The sequence below is a fragment of the Chiloscyllium plagiosum genome, unplaced genomic scaffold (genome assembly GCF_037043375.1).
Source record: "Chiloscyllium plagiosum isolate Xiang-an unplaced genomic scaffold, Cpla_swu_hap1 HiC_scaffold_11, whole genome shotgun sequence".
Lineage (NCBI taxonomy): Eukaryota > Metazoa > Chordata > Chondrichthyes > Orectolobiformes > Hemiscylliidae > Chiloscyllium > Chiloscyllium plagiosum.
The window spans coordinates 28,356,336-28,376,295 of NW_028270149.1; the positions used below are offsets into that span (position 1 = coordinate 28,356,336).

The 19,960-nt window shown below is 42.1% G+C and overlaps 1 protein-coding gene across 2 annotated transcripts in view; it reads left to right on the forward strand.

Annotated features, from left to right (window-relative positions):
• The window catches only part of LOC122557344 (serine/threonine-protein kinase PAK 3), a 244,078-nt gene that overhangs the window by 14,072 nt on the left and 210,046 nt on the right, over positions 1-19,960 (forward strand). The window lies entirely within an intron of this gene.

A 19,960-nucleotide genomic window follows, 5' to 3' on the forward strand; every position in this document is an offset into this window, starting at 1 on the left:
TTTCAAAATATTTGCAATGGTTTCCTTATTTGGTATCATTAGGAAAATTGCTTGACCCAGCCACTCACTCTTGACTTCATCAGCTGATCTTAATCCATAGAATTGATGGATAATATTTATGTAGTTACTGAGAAGAAAATCTGCAACATAACAGTTGTGGTCTTTGTTCAACCGCTTGTCCTTTTAAAGAATACTATGCTTTGAAAGCCTTAACAGTGCAAACCTATCATTGGGGCCAAGTGGAGTAGGATTAGGAATAATTGGCTTGTTGTACTTCAGCCCTGCAATGGATATGTCCCTAAAAGATACATCATTCTGAAATGAAATCCTTTAACATTAGTTGAAGGCAGAATTTAACCTATGTACATTAGGATTTGAAGAACTGTGTGTTTGAAATTGAGGAGCAGATTTTTATGTTAAAATGCACATAAATAAACTGAAATGTACATGGTATGCTAGGATCAGATAGTGACAGGGTGAAAAATGATTTACTTTCGCACGTTGCGGTCCTAAGGAACATCTTTGATTACAAGCTAATTTATTCCACATATTCCCTTGCACTCTTCATTTTTCAAATACAAAAGGCATTATGCTGGGGTTGGTATTCATTGCACATTAAGTCTCTGTACATATAGTCCTATATAGAATGATAACTATCGTGAGAGGTTTACTAGTGGTAAATGAAGTGTATCTTCATTTCTCAGAAGAATAACAGAGATCATTAATGCTTGGCACGAATAATCCATGCTAGTTAGGTCCATGGTTTATGAATTTTGTTTGCAGGCAAGTAGTGATGTGTTAAAATACTTTCTCCATGATGTCAGCGGATGTTTAAAACATAGAAATTCAAAATGCACACCTTCCCTGTGACAGGGTCACAGCTAATTGGTTTCCAGCATAGGTACCACTGATACCTGCAGGAGGCTGAAAAGGGAATGCGTCCCAAAAACGGGGTAAAATTTCAGGCATGGAAAGAATATATTCAAAGCGGTGATAATGGGAGAGCAACACGGCAATGAACAATGATCGTTACTTGGTTGCAAGAACATGGACATTTGGCATCACTACATGAGCAAACCCCATTGGCCAGAGCCAGGAAACTATCCTTGTAAGGAGTGAAGAGGCGAATGTTGTGCAGCCCGTCACCCATCATGGGTTTCATATATGTGCCCTATTGTCATAGAGTCATAGAAGTATACAACACGGAAATAGACCCTTTGCTGCAACTCGTCCATGCTGACCAGATGTCTTAAACTAATCTAGTCATATTTGCCATTTTATGGCCCATATCTCTCTAAATCCTTCCTATTCATATACCCATCCAGATGCCATTTAAATGTTGCAATTGTACCAGCCTCCACCATTTCCTCTGGCAGCTCATTCCAAAAATGCACCACCCTCTGCGTGAAAAATGTTGCCCCTTAAATCACTTTTATGTTTTTCCCCTCTCACCCTAAATCTATGCCCTTTAATTCTAGACTCCTCCACCATAGGTAAAAGACATTGTCTCTTTAACCTATACATGCCCCTCATGATTTTATAAACTTCTATAAAGTCACACCTCACCCTCCGACGCTCCAGGAAAAACAGCCCCAGTGTATTCAGCCTTTCCCTGTAGCTCACATCCTCTAATCCTGGCAATATCCTTGTAAATCTTTACTGAACCCTTTCAAGTTTCACAACAGCCTTCCAATAGGAGGGATACCAGAATTGCAAGCAATATTCCAAGAGTAGCCTAATTAATGCCCTCTACAGCCACAACATGACCTACCAACTCCTATGCTCAATACTTTGACCAATAAAGGAAATGGTACTAAGTGCCTTCTTCACTATCCTATTGACCTGTGACTCTACTTTCAAGGAACTATGAACCTGCACTCCAAGGTTTCTTGTTCTGCAACACTCCCTAGGACCTTACCAATAAGTCCTCCTAAGATTTGCTTTTTCAAAATGAAGCACCTCACATTTATCTATATTAAAATCCATCTGCCACACCTCAGCCCACTGGCCCATTTGATCAAGATTCCATTGTACTCTGAGGTAAACTTCTTCGCTGTCCACTACACCTCCAATTTTGGTGTCTGTTTTCTCCCATACTGAGACAAAGGGAGGTATTGAGTTAGATGAAAGTGGTCAGCACAGGTGTTAGTGCTGATGCAGGTGGAAGAAAGGTGGTGAGGGATCCCAAGTGAGTAGTGAGTGCAGAAGCTATCCAGAGTTAATAGTGTGGGGGGATTGGGTGCGTGTGAACGAGAAAGGGAACATGTTGTAAGCAATAGTGAGAATGGTATGATCCTTAGTGGCAGGTGGGTGCAGTGGAAGAGAGAGAGAGTAAGTGTGAGGTAACAGAGAGAGGATGGTGGAACTTATCCTTGGAGAACAGAGAAGGTCAGTCACTGACAGTCTTCCTGCACTCCTAAGTGTTCCTTTAGACTGTGGAAACAGCTCTGACTCAGGTGGCAACCTTGAACCAGGCTGACAGGTCTAGTGGTATAATCTCCTGTGCTGAACTTGAGGGAAGATGACAGCCCTCCTCTGCACCACCCTGTTCACCAGAACCTCAAAGTTCCTGCTGGTAAAGTTTGGTGACAATTTTCCTCTATCTGCCATCTCTGGGGCAATTGACACATGTGATGCAGTGTAGTTCCAGACAGATGATGTTTGACATGGTGCACAATTGCATTCTAAATGTGACACAGGTGTGGGGAAACCTATGAAAGGGGGGGGTTCCCAATAAGGCAAGTATTTAAAACTTTTATGAGAGGGCAATTACAGCAAGTGGGATGCTGTGGGGGTGTGGCGCATAGGTGATAAGGACAGTCTGGAGGTAGAAAGTTAAAAATCACACAACACCAGGTTATGGTCCAACAGGTTTAATTGGAAGCACACTAGCTTTCGGTGCGACGCTCCTGGTGTTGTGTGATTTTTAACTTTGTACACCCCAGTCCAACACCGGCATCTCCAAATCAGTCTGGAGGTAGTGTGAGAACCTTGCTGGGCCTGGCAGAGAGAAACCTTTGATGAATCTCACCAAAATTGACAATTTGCTGATTTCTGGCCAAATTCTATTCACAGTGTTGATTACAGTAGCACCCACCACATTCTTCGCAAAATAGTAGCTCCTGAACATTTGTAGCCGTAAATGGGAGTTTCCCCAATTAGTTGCAAGGAACTCATTACCTTTGTGATTTTAAGATTCTTGGCTCTTAGATCACTTAGCATTTCTTTGTTGCCAATTTTAAAATTGTTCTTTCTCCTTTGTAACCTCTATTTCTCTCCTTCGGAGATTTCCTTTCCATCCCATCCTGTTTGTAGCCACCTTCTTCCCTATCTCCCTTGCAGCCTCCAACACTTCCCATCCCTGTTCTTGTTTTTCCTTTCTTTTGGAGCTCCTTCTCTTGCCTCCTACCCCTTTTGCAATCTCATCCTGTCCTGTTGCTCTTATAGTCTGTTTCTCCCCCACCGCCTTCAGAGCTTCCCCTTGCCCCTCCACAACCTTTGTGGCTGCCTCCAATCAAGCATCAGCCTATCAGCAGCAGGCATGAGTGAGAACCAACCTGTGATTGGAGGAGCAGCCCCTCTGAAATTCTGTTCATTCTGATTATGGTGGTGACGCTTCTCAAATTGCTGGCCCTGTTGATTGAATTTTCTCATGTGTTTTAGTGACTTATTGCATTTGAATTTGCCCACTGTCCTTGCCCAGAGCCCTGGCATATGCTGATTGCCTTTGGTTGAGACTTTAATTGGATTAATTGACTACCCAAATTAGGCTGCATGAAAATACACAAGAGGAATGAATGTATTGGCAAACTGGGCCATGGTACAGCACTGTGAAATTGCGAGCAAATTTGCTTCTGGGCCTTCCTTTTCGGGCCAATGAGCATTCAGGCTGTGGTCATTATCACATTAATGTTTAAGAAGGCTTGTTATGCACAAATTAGCTGCCAAGATTCCTATATTGCAGCAGTGGTGACATTTCAAAAATTACCTAATTTGCATAAAGTGCTTCGGGATGTCCAGTCATCCTGAAAAGTGCTGTGTCAGTCTTTTTTGTCAAATAGTCATTTTTTTCCACATATATAATTTATGATTTTTTAAGATCAAACTCACACTGTCAGCTTAAAGCATTCTGACTGGCCATTTTATGAGATTAATTTTGTTACTCATCATGATTGTAAGTCACTCGTCTTCTAATGTCCCACTCTGGTCTTGACAGGAATTTTTGTCATGGTTGGAATAAACCAAGTTGGTGCAGTTTTTCAAGTGGATTATCAGTGGGCATCAAATTGATTTCTGTTATTCTGTCACTTGTCTGTGACATAAAATGGGTCTCTCCTATCCTGTCACTGAGATAATTCCTCTTTAAAATGTCCGTGAAGCAGTGAAATGAGAAATCAGTCAATTTCAGCCCAATGCACTGCTTTTGGTGACAATTTACCAAACCAGATGTGATCATTTCCTGTTCTTAACCAAAACTGGAGTGGGATTTCTAATAACTGGAATACTATTAATCATGTGGGTCAAAGAATCTATGTCAACTTTTGCCTATTTGTTTTTGTCCCAATGTGTTAGTCTCCAATCTCCAATTAAGAAAGCAGGAGCATGCCCTGACCTGGGTTACTGAAGTCAGCCAAGTCGATCTCATAGAATATGAATTCCCTGATCAGGTCTGTTACACTGGTCCAGTTAGTGAGCCCTGGCTGATGGATCAGACTTCCAGCATCTGCAGTCCTTGTTTTTACCTCTGAGCATTAGTGTCAGACATCCTCTTCACTCCGAGAGCTGGCTCTGAGGGAACTGGATAAGGTCAAGGACTCTCCTCCTGTAACTAAAACATGATGGGATACCAGCCTCTATGGAGATATTTTCATGATGACGAGAGAAAAGCACACTTCTGAAGAAATTGGCTCACAGCAGTCAGCTTTGAGTTGGGGTAAGTATTTCTTGCATCATACCATTATTGGGGAAGCTTGACTCATTTGATTCAGCCATCCAAGACCGGGCCCAATATGTGGAAAGAATGCTTTATTTGCTTTGGGCAAATGACTTTGGGGCATATGAAAGGCAATGAGAAATTCTCCTGACAGCTTGCGGACCCATAGCTTCTTTGGTTATTCGGAACTTAAGTTTCCCTGAGGCATCAGATACTGAAGGTTTTCAAGAGTTGATGGATTTGGTTAAGGAATATTACAATCCCAAGCCTTCTCTAATTCTGAGATGCTATTGGTTTTACTTGGCAATTCGAGAACCAGGGGAATCTGTATCGTGATTTTTGCCAAGGTTAAGATGACTGGCTGAGGCACGTGACTTTGGTTTAAGCCTTAATGAGCTGCTGAGAGACTATTTTTGGTATGTAGGATGAACGATGTAACCATACAAAAGCATCTACTAGCTGAAGCCCAACTGGACTTCAAACAGGCACTCCAACTGGTTTTATCATTGGAAAATACGGCATGTGGAACATATGAGGTTCAGGTTATTCCAACAAAAGTGGACACCCTCGCTGGTCTGACTGAGCTTGGGGAACACCACTTGAGTGAAGGCTATTGCATAACCTCACTCAGGAAGTATCCTGAATAGAGGGACTCTGGATTTTACTGCTCCTCGGATACTGCCTGAAATGCTGTGCTCTTCCAGCACCACTAATCGGACTCTGGATCAGCCCACTGCAAAACCTCAAAACAAAGCAAAGCATTGGCCAAATAGTTAAAGCTTTCTTCAGGATCTAGGCTGGCAAGCCAGTGTAGTTGTTGCTGGTGTGCAGACCTGAGGCAGCAAAGGAGTCCCACGAGACCTAAATTGAGTAGGGGAACGCATAGGCCAGTATCCAAGAGAGTGCACACTCTGGAAAGTCCACCTATATCTGGTTAGAACAATTAAAATGCTCAGCAACATCCAAGCCAGAACCATCAAAATGAATGCCTGGTTAAATGGTCACCCGGTTCTAATGGAGGTCAATACCAGCTTGGCCATTTTAGTGATTGCAGAACCAGTCTTTAATGAAGTTTACTCTGGAATCCAACACGTAGGCTTGCATAAGATTTCATTTAGACAGAGAACCTATACCAGGATATCTTTACAGATTAAAGGTACAATTTTGGTTCTGGTCTCTTATGAGAAGCAGCTGGTTCATTTACCACTAATTGTGGTAAAAGGCTTGGACCCAAGCTTGATGGGGCAAAATTGTTTGAGAAACATTCAGCTAGACTGGCTCAAATTTTTTTCAGTTTAGAAAGTGGCTGCCTGAGTGAAGTCCTAATTAAATTCCCTGACATTTTTCAGGAAGGTCAAGAGACAATCAAAGGAGCCAAGACCACCTAGCATGTTGACCAGAAAACAATTCCATGATTCTGCAAGGCCTGCCCCATGCCATTTGTGTTGTGGGCAAAAGTAAAGGCAGAAATCAGGAGGTTGGGAAGTGAAAGAATCATCAAACCAGTCTGGTTTGTGGACTGGGCAGCACCTGTCATACCAGTTGTGAAGCCCAGTGGCTCAGTTTGCCTTTGTTGGGGACTTTGAACAAACAGTAAACCACCTTTTGCAGCTGGATAAATATCCAGTACCTCGCATAGAGAATCTATACTCAAAGTTGCCAGGGTCTGTCCTTCATGAAGCTGGACATGAGCCATGTGTACTTGCAATTGTGGTTGCATGAGGATTCCCAGAATTACGGTACAATTAATACCCATCAGGGTTTGTACCAATATACGAGACCATTTAGGGTATTGTCAACCTGTGCCATTTTTCAGTGGATAATGGAGAACATTTTACAATTCTACCCAGGTTGCTTGGAAGAAATGTCTAAGGACTATAAACAAGTTCTCCAAGTGCTCCTTATCTAGATAACGTACTAATAAAAAGGAAGAGCAATAAGGAGGACTTGGAGAATTTGGTTATAGTCCTTAGACATTTCCAGGCAGATATATGCCTTAGAAGGATAAAATGTGTGTATCAGGCACCCCAAGTGACCCACTTGGGCAACAGTGTTGACAAGACATTGGAAGATGAAGTGAAGGCGATCAATGGTGCCCTGACTCCCATGACTGTCCTGGAGCTTAAGCTTTTCCTTGGCTGGTGAATTATTATGAAACGTTCACACATAACCTAGCCTCTATCCTCGTACCTTTTCATCCACTCTTTTAAAAAAAGGGTCAGCCTTGGAAATGGTCACGTAGCCAAGCCATAGCTTTCAGAAAAGTGAAGGACCAGCTTTCATCCTTTAAGGTGTTGGCATACTATGAATTCAAGCGTGATCTGGTATTGACATATGAAGCCTTCCCATTTAGCATTGGGATAGTATTAGCTCATATGGAGGCCCAATGGAGAGGAACGCCCAATGGCGTATGTATCCAGGATTTCATTGAATGCATAGCATAAATACACCCAAATAGAGAAGGAAGGTTTGGCGGTCATAGTTGGAGTCAGGAAGTTCCACCAATAGATTTATGGATGCAAATTTGTAATAATGACGGATCACAAACCCCTCCTAGATCAACTTAAAGAGGACAAAGCAGTGCCATCCATAACTTAAGGCCGAATTCAGCATTGGGCTCTAATTCTAAGTGTGTATGATTACAAGTTAGAACACTATCCGGGAGGCCATGTTGCAAATGCCGATGCACTGAGCTGCCTCCCATTGGCAGATAGACCACTGGTGCTACCACCACTGGAAGAGACAGCAATGCTTTTGAATTTTCTGGACACACTTACAGTCACAATTGACAATTTCAGATTTTGGATGCAGAAAGATCTGGTCCTGGCAAAACTGAAACAGCCGATGGTAAATCGGGGAAAACAAAGGGCCATCACAGCCTGAATTGAAACCTTTCTTGGACCCGGAGAGATCCAACCTCAATAGAGGATGGCGCATCATTATGGAGAGCAACAGTGATTATCCCAAGCAAAAGTAGCTGCCAGATACCTGCTGAATGTCACTAGGTCATCTGGAGGTTTCCAGAATAAAGATGTTTTGTCTGGTGGCCAGGATAGGATGCAGACATAGCTGCCTTGGTGAGTCAGTGTCCAGAATGCCAATTAACAAACATTACCGCCAGCAGCTCCCTCACATTTGTGGGAATGGCTGAACAAACACTGGACTGGGTTACATGCCAACTGTACAGATCCTTCCATGGGCTCAATATTCTTCGTCATTGTGGACGCCCACTCCAAGTGGCTGGATGTGCATAAAGTTCACGCGCCAAACACGAGGACAATGATAGAAAAACTGTGCCCATCTTTTGTAATGTATGGACTCCTGGAAGTGTTGTCACAGATAATGGGCCATTGTTTATTATCAGGAAATTTGAGTATTCTATATACAAGTACAGCTCCAGACCATCCATCATCTACTGGGGGTTCGGTAGAAAGTACAGTCCAAACTTTCAAGGCTGGCTGAAAGAAACAACCTACAGCTCCACTGGATACCATGGTCCCGGTTCTATAGCATCATTCTTCATGCAACTGCAGGGATAGTAAAAAAGGTGGATTACTCCAGGGGACAAAGTTTGTTTTAGGAGCCCTGGGAATGGCCTTTCATGGATATGAGATATGGTTGGTGCGAGGTCAGGTCCAATGACGTATAATATTCAGATTGGTGTGACTGTCCTAAATAAGCACGTGGTCCATATGAAAGCTGCAAAATAGCAAACAGTGCAGGAGCAAAACATGCTCAGCTCCTTGATTGCCTTTCTGATTGTTCCAGAACCCATGGGTTCTCCCTGTCCATGAAGCATTGAAGATACCTTGGAATTTGAAATGGATACAGCGGATATCATCACCTTGATGCCTTTGTCACCTGAAGTGGAGAATGAATTTCTTCCGAGATCTCAGGGTGGAAGAGGTGAGCTACTGTGCAATACCCCTATCTGTATTGGAGGCAGAATAGGAGGTACCTGACCCGATGTTAAAACACCCCAGGAGGAGCTACAAACTGGCCTGTGGCCTCACCCTCAGAGGGGGAGCGATGTAATGATTATAATGAGGTCTGTCAGGTGGACCTCATAGAATATGTTAGTATTTGGCATCATGAATGCCAATGCTGGGCTGTTATTTTGGTCCAATCGGGGAGCCCTGGCTGACATATAAGAACAGGTATATCCAATATCCTGTTCAGTCTGGAAACTGGCTCTGAGGGGGCTGGATCAGTGTCAAAGACTCTCCACGTGTAAATAAAGGGTGTCTTGGTGACAGGATACCAACCTCTTTGGAGTTATTTCAGTTCCCAGTATGAGGCCCCATTCAGCTGCTTTGGCTACATTATGGCTTATTTTCCCACATACTTGCTGAGCCTTGAAGAAGATGTGGATGAGAGGATTTATTTTTAATAAGAATTGTATTGCAATATATTTTTATACAGGAGAATCTGATTAAAGTATTAATAAGCCAATTTTACATTTCACAGATGTACAGTGTACTTGGGGTAAAGGTTATGTGTGGACAGCAGGGTTTACAAGGGCAGTGTTCTGTGGAGCACATTTACACACCCTCTGCTACTCTTTTGAACTCTTGAAATGGAGCTGCATGATAGTCCAGTTATGTATATTTAGCAGCAAACAGCAAACAACTTGTAACTCATAAAGATTGCATTTGTTCCTGTAAGACTAGTGTTTACTTTGTGGGCCATTCTGATTTTCCTGGATGTCTAAGGACAGTTTAGAGAAACTGAACAATAAAGGACAAGTATTTTAAGAATAGCTGCTTTAGAACCCTAATTCTTTGAGTGAGGCAAGGTGTGTGCTTGAACCTGTGAGAAAACCATTGTATTTCTTATTGGTCTTTAGCAATAAGCTTGAGGAGGAGGAATGTACTTACTCATTTTTCCAATCAGTTTTTCTTATTCCTATCATATATGTTAGGAATGACTTTACGATATAGCCTGCAGAAACTTAAAATTAACTTTTATTTTAGAAAGCTATCAATAAAATTTGATAACTACTTCAAAAAAAGGGATTTACAATATAAGTAGTCTTATTTAAACTCCCTTGACAATGTTTTGCTTACCAGAGAGCATTGTTGCTGGTTCCTTTTGCACGGAAACTATTTACCCATCTTGAACTACCTCCATTCAAATCAACTAATGCACAAAAGGAGCTGTTGTATTTTTTGAAGAAATTCAGATGCTGATATGGTAGGAAAGCCAAGTAAACGTTGTCTATCTAGACTTCAATAAGGTCCTGCACATGAGGCTAATCTATAAATTGGAAGCCTCTGGCACTATTGGGTATATACAAAGAACTGGCAGATTAGGTGTGGATATGATTTTAGTTATTGGTGCATCAAAAATATTGCTGTATACTCCAAGCATTTCCAACAAATGGGAGTGGACCATATGGTTCAGGTTATAACTACTAAGCAGATTTATAGCAAGCAGGAAATGTATGAAGAAGTAGTTCTTCAAGAAAAAAATGGAATACATGTTAGTGACCTTTGTATTTGATCCAAAAATTCAGTGTCTATTTGAGCCAACTCCGTCACATCACCTGCCCCTACCTCAGCTCAGCTGCTCATGAAACCCCAGTTCATGCTTTTGTTACTTCCACAGTTGACTCTTCCATACACTTCTGGCCAGCCTCCCACATTCAAACCCCTCTGTAAAACTGAAGTCATCCGAAACTCATATGGCTTAATTCACATCAAATTTTGTTTGTCCATCACCCCAATGATTTATTTTGAATCCTGGTTAAATAAAACCATGATTTTAAAATATTGTTCTTCTTTTGAGATCTCTACATAACTGCACCCTTTTCCATTTGTAATCTATTTTAGCCCCTTAAATCTCTGAGACATCTGTGCTCCTTTAATTCTGGCAGTGAGCCTCCCCGATTTTAATTATTCTGCCATTGATTCTGTCCTCAGCTGTCTAAGCTCTAGGCGGTAGAACCTCTCCTCTATCCCACTCTGCCTCTACCTTTCTCTTCCTTTTCAAGACACTTCTCCAACCTATGTCTTTGATCAACTTTTTCTCATCAGCTGTAGTATCTCCAGCCATGTCACGGTGTCAAATGTTGGGCCTTCCCCCACCCCATGGAGTGCCTAGGGATGAGTTTATGATAAATGTGCTATATAAATGCAAGTTGTTTTATTGTACTTTAGGATGCAGGGAATTTTCACTGCCGGTTGCAGTCAAATTATCCCTACTGCCAATTGCTTGTGAACTGATAGACATTTGGCTGTGATGACCATATCATCAAATGGCTTTCTGACAGTGAGGCTGATATTCTGGGGTCCTGTCTCTACCAGTGGAAGTGTAGAAGAGTGGGACTCTACACATCGATGGGGAAGGATCTCGGCTCCGTAGAAAAGGTTGACTCACATTCAGGGTGAGTAACTCACCCATCAACATACTCCCAGGTCAATGAACCCATCCTGAACAAATACACACCCTTTCCAGGTTAAAGTAAAGGTGTAGTAATATTTAATCAGCTGCTAAAGCAACCAAAGGACATCTGTCTGAAAGTAATTTATCTGCTGACAAGCTGGTATATGTTTCATAAGTATGCACAGGAGCAGAATGGATAAAGTTTCCAGATGAGCCCTTGACCTCTCCCAGACATGTTTTCTTGATGTGTGGAATTGTTGGAACCAAGTATAAGAGACTTTTATCTATTCCCCTTCTCATCCCTGTCTGGGAGGAATTCTGCATTTTTTTTAAAGGATGGAAACCCAACTGAAACCCAGTTTCTGTCTCAAGTTGTAGCTTTTCCTGGTTGGAGGTTTACTCTCTTCTCCCTGGTCTTTGAAATTCTGTCTCCCCCACCTCCTACTCTCCCCATGCCAAGTGTCAAGAATTACCATTTGTTCAGGATGCAGGAGATGCCCGAGTGTTCCAGAAGGTTGAGGATTAGAGGAAGAAAATGTGAAAAGACTTAATGTTATAAACTGAATTATTTCATTAGGCAGTTCTCAAATAAATTATTCAAACGTACTTTGCAAATGGAAATGTGCACTAAGAGAGCTATTGGGGTATAAGTCATATCTGTTACCATTTTCACACTTGATTTTATCATATGCCTATGGAGCATTTATCAACAGAATTTATGACCTTGGATGCTCATGTCTTTTCTTTTAGGTGCTAAGATATTTTAAAATAAGGGGCAAGTTAAAACCAAGGGATAGTTGGACATGTGGTTTGCAAGGGATTCTTGCATTGCTATGTAAATTTGGGAAATCACACTGTTTGAATAAAATGTTTGGTGACTGGTCTAATAAATTGATCAAAACGTTTCAGTGGGAGCGATATTTAAATTTGTGTTTATCATTTTATCTGGATTCACATTCACATTTACAGCCCTTCAGTTCAGTTCTATGTGTAAGTGGGATTATATTTATCCTAAAGTTTACAACCAACTCGAGAAGAATGTTTTGCATTGCCTCTCTTCTGTCGTCACTGAGTTTCTATTTCAGATCCTAATGAAGCTTTCCTTCATCTCATTAACAAAGAGAGTATTAACCTATATTAACAGACTGAATAGGGCTAGCAATATATAACAATCTCAACTGAGTAAGAAAACCAGTCTTAACTGAGAATGAATATAACCCATTTTTGAAGACTTTATCATGAGTGCAAACAATCCTGCAATTAACCTAGTGAGCCAATGATAGCCAAACACAGAGTGAAACAAGTCAGACCAAACTTTAGCTACCAGGACTGTGCTTTAAAGATGTATGTGTCTTGTAAAATCAACTGTTCTATTAAATTACTATACTTATACCCATATGTAATGAAATTAGTTTCATGTGTCCTTTGATCAGAGACATGGGGTGGATTTTATGGTCCCACTTGGAACTCTCAGAGGAGTAGGAAGGGAATCTTACTTGGGCAGGAGTTAAAAGTTCAGCTTTCTAACAGTGGGGTTAAAGTTTTGTTATTATGTTCTTGGAACCTTGAAGGTCGGTTGGCATTCCCAACCACCTCTTTTGCATTCTTTATCACACTATGAACACTCATTAAACCCACAGTATGCTGAAATGATAGTCACCTTTTGCAATTTAAAAACAGGAAATATGTTTTCACAAGCCCCAACATCAGGAACGTACCTGGCAGGGTAAACTTCGTCCCCCAAGCTCCAGTGAATACATTTCACATACAATTGTGTTGGAATATTCATGAGCCCGTGTTTCTCAAAGTTAATGGAGTATTGCAGGATGTAGGTTCTAAGGTTGTAGGACTGCATTGCAGGGACTAATGAAAATTGCCAAGATTCAGATTGTGATCATTACTGCCTGCATGGAGAGCAATGTAAAGCTCAAGGTTACAAAGGTCTTGCAGAATGGGAAGAGGAAAACAAGTCACATATCATGAAGGTTGCACCTCACACTGTAGAGGGGACTGTGGGGCACATGAAAAGCCCCAAAAAGTTTCAAAGGATAGTTTGACAACACAAAGTTCTCAAATGAAAACGAGCATGGTATTCCTAGTATTTCTTCAGAGATTAGCATTTCCATGCTTAAAAATGTGTTGCTGGAAAAGCGCAGCAGGTCAGGCAGCATCAAAGGAACAGGAGAATTGACGTTTCGGGCATAAGCCCTTCTTCAGAAATGAGGAGGGTGTGCCAAGCAGGCTAAGATAAAAGGTAGTCCCAGAGGTGTTTCTACAGGCCGCCTACTTGCGGAACGTTTCAGAGAACACCTCTGGGACACCCGCACCAACCAACCCAACCGCCCCGTGGCTGAATACTTTAACTCCCCCTCCCACTCCGCCAAGGATATGCAGGTCCTTGGCCTCCTCCATCGCCAGACCATGACAACACGATGCCTGGAGGAAGAGCGCCTCAACTTCTGCCTAGGAACCCTCTAACCACAAGGATGAATGCAGATTTCTCCAGCTTTCTCATTTCCCCTCCCCCCACCTTTTCTCCGTTCCAACCCTCAGACTCAGCGCTGCCTTCTTGACCTGCAATCTTCTTCCCGACCTCTCCGCCCCCACCCCCTCTCCAGCCTATCACCCTCACCTTAACCTCCTTCCACCTATCGTATTCCCAACGCCCCTCCCCTAAGTCCCTCCTCCCTACCTTTTATCTTAGCTTGCTTGGCACACCCTCCTCATTCCTGAAGAAGGGCTTCTGCCCGAAATGTCGATTCTCCTGTTCCTTTGATGCTGCCTGACCTGCTGCGCTTTTCCAGCAACACATTTTTAAGCTCTGATCTCCAGCATCTGCAGTCCTCACTTTCTCCCATTAGCATTTCCATGCCAGATATCTAGACCAACTTTAAGGCACCAGCTGTACTAGCATTGATGGGGCTAAGGAGGAGGTGCAGTTAAGCAGTGCACAGTGAGAGGGTGATCTTATTGAAAAATATGGATTCTGAGGAAAGGTCACCAAACTTGAACGTTGATTTCTCTTCACAGATGCGGCCACACCTGCTGTGCTTTTCCAGCACCTTCTGTTTTTGTTTACGATTCTGAGGGGACTTGACAGGGCAGATGTTGAGAAGATGTTTCCATTAATAGGGGAATCTCAAATTCGGGGACATGTTGCAGAATAAGGGGGAACTCCTTTTAAATAGAGATGTGAAGGAGTTTATTCTCATAGAGGGTGGAATTTTCTCACCCAGAGAGTTGTGGAAACCAGATCACTGAAAATAATTAAAGAGATTTTTGAAGAATTTGGGAGTTGATGGTTGTGGTGAGTTGGTATGAAAGGGAAGTTAAAACCTGGACAGATCAGCCATGATCTTGTTGAATGGTGGGTCAGGCTTCAGGGACTGGATGGCCTATTCCTGCTCCTATTTCTCATCATCTTATGTCAAGCCATAACAGGTACCTGCAAGTGAGTGAAAGACAATGTTGGAGATGTCTTCACATGACTAGGGATGCTATCACCTTCTTTGGCCACTGCGTATGGGCAAATCTGCAGCCATGTAGTTTGGGAAGCAGGTCTGTGCCTGTGCTGCTGAAGATAGTAGCAACATTGTCTGATTCCATTCAAACTACAATTGGAGATATATACGGTGTCCTCCGATTCTCAAACAATGTTGCTTGCAGATGTGTACTCACTATTTTGGAACTTGACATAATGCTTACTTTCTGCATAATTTCCAAGTTCCTTGTATGTTTTCTTCCCTTCATTCGCTCCAGAGCTGGTTTGTGAGTGACACAGGATACCCCCAGAAATGATGCTACTGCACAGCTCTCAGACCATTGTGGAAGAGCATTACAAGGCTGAATATGGGTCATCATATAATAGGCAATCAGGCTTCAATATTGCCTGGATCACTCATGAGGAGCACTCCAGAATTCGCTAATCCAGATCTCTAGAGTAGTAATTTGCTGTAACTGTGCAGCCTAATTTAAAGGCAGGTAAGAACTTAGCAAAAGGGGGGAGTGAACCCGTGGCCTGTTTCTTCGGATGGGAAAGAAGGAGAGTCTGACTGAGATGCAGAAGGATTCAATGCTCATAACAAGCATGTTGAAGAAGCCAGAATGGTACTGAGATGAGGCAGATAGATCAAGGAGTACCTGATAGCAGTTAGATTTGAGAGAGAATGACTTGACATGAATGTATTTGGACAGTCAGAACTATGAGTCAATTGTGGCATAGAAGCAATCCTGCCCTCTATGAAATGCTCACTTTATACCTTTAAAATGTTAAGCTACTTTGTTTGCCATTAATAGTATGTTATTTTTTTCCTTGGTACCAATAACCTCTTGTTCAGTTTCCTGGACAGAATCTCAATGTGGAGTTATGCTGGATTACATGGGCATTGCACTTCTCTAGTTCAAACCTCAGTTTCCATGAAGCATTTTTCTATTACAAAGATGCAGAGGGGTAAACTAAGCTGATTAAAATAACCCAAGCCCAGCCAGCTAGCTTAAATTCCCACTTTCTAGAGGTTATGTTCCTCCCAGGGGCCAACAGGAAATGACAGACTGAGCTCACTTTGCACTGTTCCACAAGATGCACATACGAGTGTAAATAATGCTCAGTGCTCTTCAAGGTAATCTGCATGGAAAATATAAACTGTAAGAGACTTAACAGATTGAGAATGACCACAGGATGTTTGTAAACAGTGCTGCATTTTTGTCAGTTATCAGGTCAGTGCACCCAAATTGCCTTCAATGTTGTTGAATCTGTCTTTTCTCACTGTCATGTCCTTGTGTTGGCTTGGCAGCCACAGTTGAGTTTGCAGAAACCTGCTGATTGTTTTGCTGTTTGACCGAGATGGCTTTGGTAGGTGTCCTCTGGTGGTGTGAGGCAGAAGGTGGGAAATTATACTCTGTAGAGCCTGACTTTGGCCGTTGATGAGATTTTCAAGTTCATTATTAAGGATGAGATTGTGGAGTACTTGGAATGCATGGTAAAACCGGGCTGACTCAGCACAGTTTTGTCAAGGGGAGGTCATGCCTGACGAATCCGTTAGACTTCTTTGATGAGGTAGCAAATAAATTAGACAAAGGAGAGCTAATGGAGGTGATCCATTTGGATTTCCAGAAAGTTTTTGACAAGGTGCCATAAGGGAGGCTGGTAAGTAAGATAAAAGCTCATGGTGGTAGGGACAAGGTACTGGCATGGGTAGAGGATTGGCTGACTGGCAGAAGGAAGACAGTGGTAACATCAGGATAAAAGGATATCTATGTCAGGGTCCTAGTTATTAACTACAGCTCCACCTTCAACACCATAATTCCAAGCAAACTCATCTCTAAACTCTCCCTCTCTGTAACTTGATCCTCAACTTCCTGACCCATAGACTGGAGTCAGTAAGAATAGTTGACAATACTTCCTCCACCATAATCCTCAACATCAGTGCCCTGCAAGGCTGTGTACTCAGCCCCTACTATACTCCTTAGGCTGAAGGGTAGTTCCATTCATTCCGACGCTGTGCCCTCAGTTCCTAGTCTCTCCAACTAATGGAAACATCTGCTCTATGTTCACTCTATCCAGGTCTCTCAGTATTCTGCAAGTTTTCATGAGATCCCTCTCCATCGAGTACCCACCCAGAGTCCTCAAATGCTCCTTGTGTGACATGCCCTTTGTTGTAAACCTCTTTTGGCTCCCTCAAGCACTAACAGATCCTTCCTTCGATAGGGGCACGAAACTGCTCACAATATTCCAAATGTGATCTAACTAAAGCCTTATAGAGCCTCGGCAGTACATCTCTGGTCTTGTATTCTAGCCCTCTTGGTGTATGGTTCTGCTGGATCTGTGCATTCACATGCCAAAGCCACAACATCAGACAGAACCTGATCAGATTCCTCTATCCTTTGCTGTAATTTGTGTGTGGTCTTTTGAATCCCTGCTGCATGTTTTCCAGCTTGACTTTGTCAACAAATTAATGGCTGAGTCCAGAGGTTCACCATCTGAATTGGACCCAACAGTGACTTGTTCTCCAGCTGCCCTCTGAGTGTCAGAGACCTTTCTTCCTATTGTAACTGTGGACTCATGTCAGTGCTGTGCTTACCAGAATGTAACCATGAGTGTACTCCAGATAGATCACCCACTGAGGTGAATGTCTCTGGCTGATAGAGAGTGTGGAGGAAAGACTAGATGGTGCATCTTCTGAGGCTCGTGACTGTGTCTCCTGAGAGGCATGGTTCAAGCAGCTGGTAGACATGGGCCTAGGGGCTGAAGCATTTTTTTTGCTCTGGCTGGAGGCTGCACAGGAAATGTAAAGATTTTTGAGTGTTGCAAGCCAGCAAAGTTACACTCAATCTCCCCTTCAGCACAGGCTCATATCCCCTTGCTCCATTTCCATCTCAGCAGCCTGCTTCTTAAAGGGTGCAGGAATATTAACAGGCATTTACCACCCCTCACCCAGTTTGGACATATTCACACTTATTGTATGTGTTTTTCTCCTGTAGAAGGAGGGAAGCATTAAGAGAGAGATTAGCATGGGTACACAAAACACTTTGCCTGCCTTCATAAATCCAAGTAGAGATATTAGTCTTCAGAGCTGTGACTGTCCAGGTTGAGTGATGCATAGATGCATGTAATCCTCAACATTCTAAAGGGAGCTGTCTGCCTACTTGCTGTGTCTCTTGTTGCCTGTTCCCCTGTTTAATACTTTAAAGCTATTGATCAGATGCAGCCTTTGAGCTGACATTTTGAGTAAAGAGTTAACCCTCAGATGACGTTGTGAAAAAGAGGACAGTCCCATTGACAAATTGCTGCAGCAGAAGTGTTGTTTTACTGCAGCAGGTTTCACGTAAATGTATACACCTTTCTTCAGATCATTGCTGTTGTTCATTTTTCTCTTCCCATGTTTTAAAAATAATGCTGCTGTGGTTGGAACCAATCCGCTGAGTAGGCTTTTGCTGTTTAGATTTGCCCATGAAATTACATCTTGCAATTTTACAAAACCTACAGAATTTCAAATTTAATTCTGGTGAAAGAAGACACATGAGAAATGCCATACATTTCTTTTTGCCAACTGATTCGGTGTGTATTCCGAGCATTTTCTGTTCTGATTTTCCTCATTCATTAAGTTGGAATTCCACACTCTCCTCCATCAAACCAGTAGAATTAATCATTGAGAAAGTAGACTGGAGGGGTGGTGCTGGTGGCTGTGAACACCATTTTAATTAATCGTGACACTAGAGCTATTTAACTTGCTTAACCTTTCAGCTTTGTACCCTGTAGCCTTAAAAGAAATGTTTGAGGCACTTATCTAATATTCTTGGGCTTTTTTCCTGTAATAATCAGTTAAATTCAACTCAATAGATGTGATCAGTGGTTTGAAATGTAATTTGATGGCAGTAGTCTGTAGTCTGCCACAGTAGGAATGATATGGCAGGGTGAGGTCCATAAAGCTGCTGGCATGCAATGTGCCAGTGTCTGGAGTTTACAATTCCAGGGATCCATCATCACTATTTCAATTACCGTGGAGTGGAACCCCATCCACTTGTGAATAGATGACCAACTATGACCTTCTACATGAAGGTAAAGAGATTTTTTCATGGATTGATGCATTGATTAATTACATTAGTCTGCATAAAACTCTTTACGATACTCTTTTGAAGATGGTATGCTGATAAGATTTGGTGAAGTAGTGTATGGAGAGGTTTGTATGAGGCTGGGGGAGCATCATTCGGGGCATTTCAAAGGGCTCAACAGGACATATACAATCTCTCATAAAGCCTAATGAGAAATGAATAGCTTGTGTTTCTGCAACACTTTTTAGAGAATTCCAAGTTGTTTCACAGTCAACAAAGTTGTAATGCTTTGAAATGGGTGACTAGTCTGTGCACAGCAAGAGTTCACTGGGCAGATAATGCAGACTCACTGAATTGTTTTAGTAATGTTGGTTTATTGGTAAATATCAGCCAGGATATCAGAAATCCCTAGCACATGACACTGAGTTATGTAGAGTTCCCAGTGCAGGAGCAATACTTTTGATCAATTGATTTAATTCAGTATTCTTATGCTACATATATCCTACCATACTGGTTACTAAAACATATCAGAAGAGTGATGCAAAGGCTTTCATATTCACCTGATGGAGTATTAGTTTCACATTCGTTCCAAAACTTGCACTTCCAATTGTTTAGTACTCTGTGTGTACTGTGCTGAAGTGAAAAATCAGATTATAGGCTCATGTCTCTGGAGTGGAATATAATCCAGGGTGCTAGAGTACTACCACTAAGCCAAGGTTAATACCTTAAAATGAATAGAATAGGTTCAGTTCCTATCTTACCCCATTAACTCAACCAGACATACTTCTTTGACTAGAATGTTACTGACCAAACAGGACAGATTAAAATCCTGTCTGAATCATTCAAGTTCAAGTGGCCAGCTTGTAATCATCTGCTTCACTCGTGATTCTGGCTAGGATTTTGGGTTGTATAGTTTGAATAATATTTCACTAACCAGTTGAATTACATCTTCCCTCCTTTTTGCTCGAGAAGAGACCACAAAATTGTAACATGCTCACATTGATAGGCAAAGAGAGTTATGTAATATCTGGTGTGTCCAGTGGTGTAACTGTCTTTAGATGAAGGAGAATGCAAAACCTGTGATAAGACACC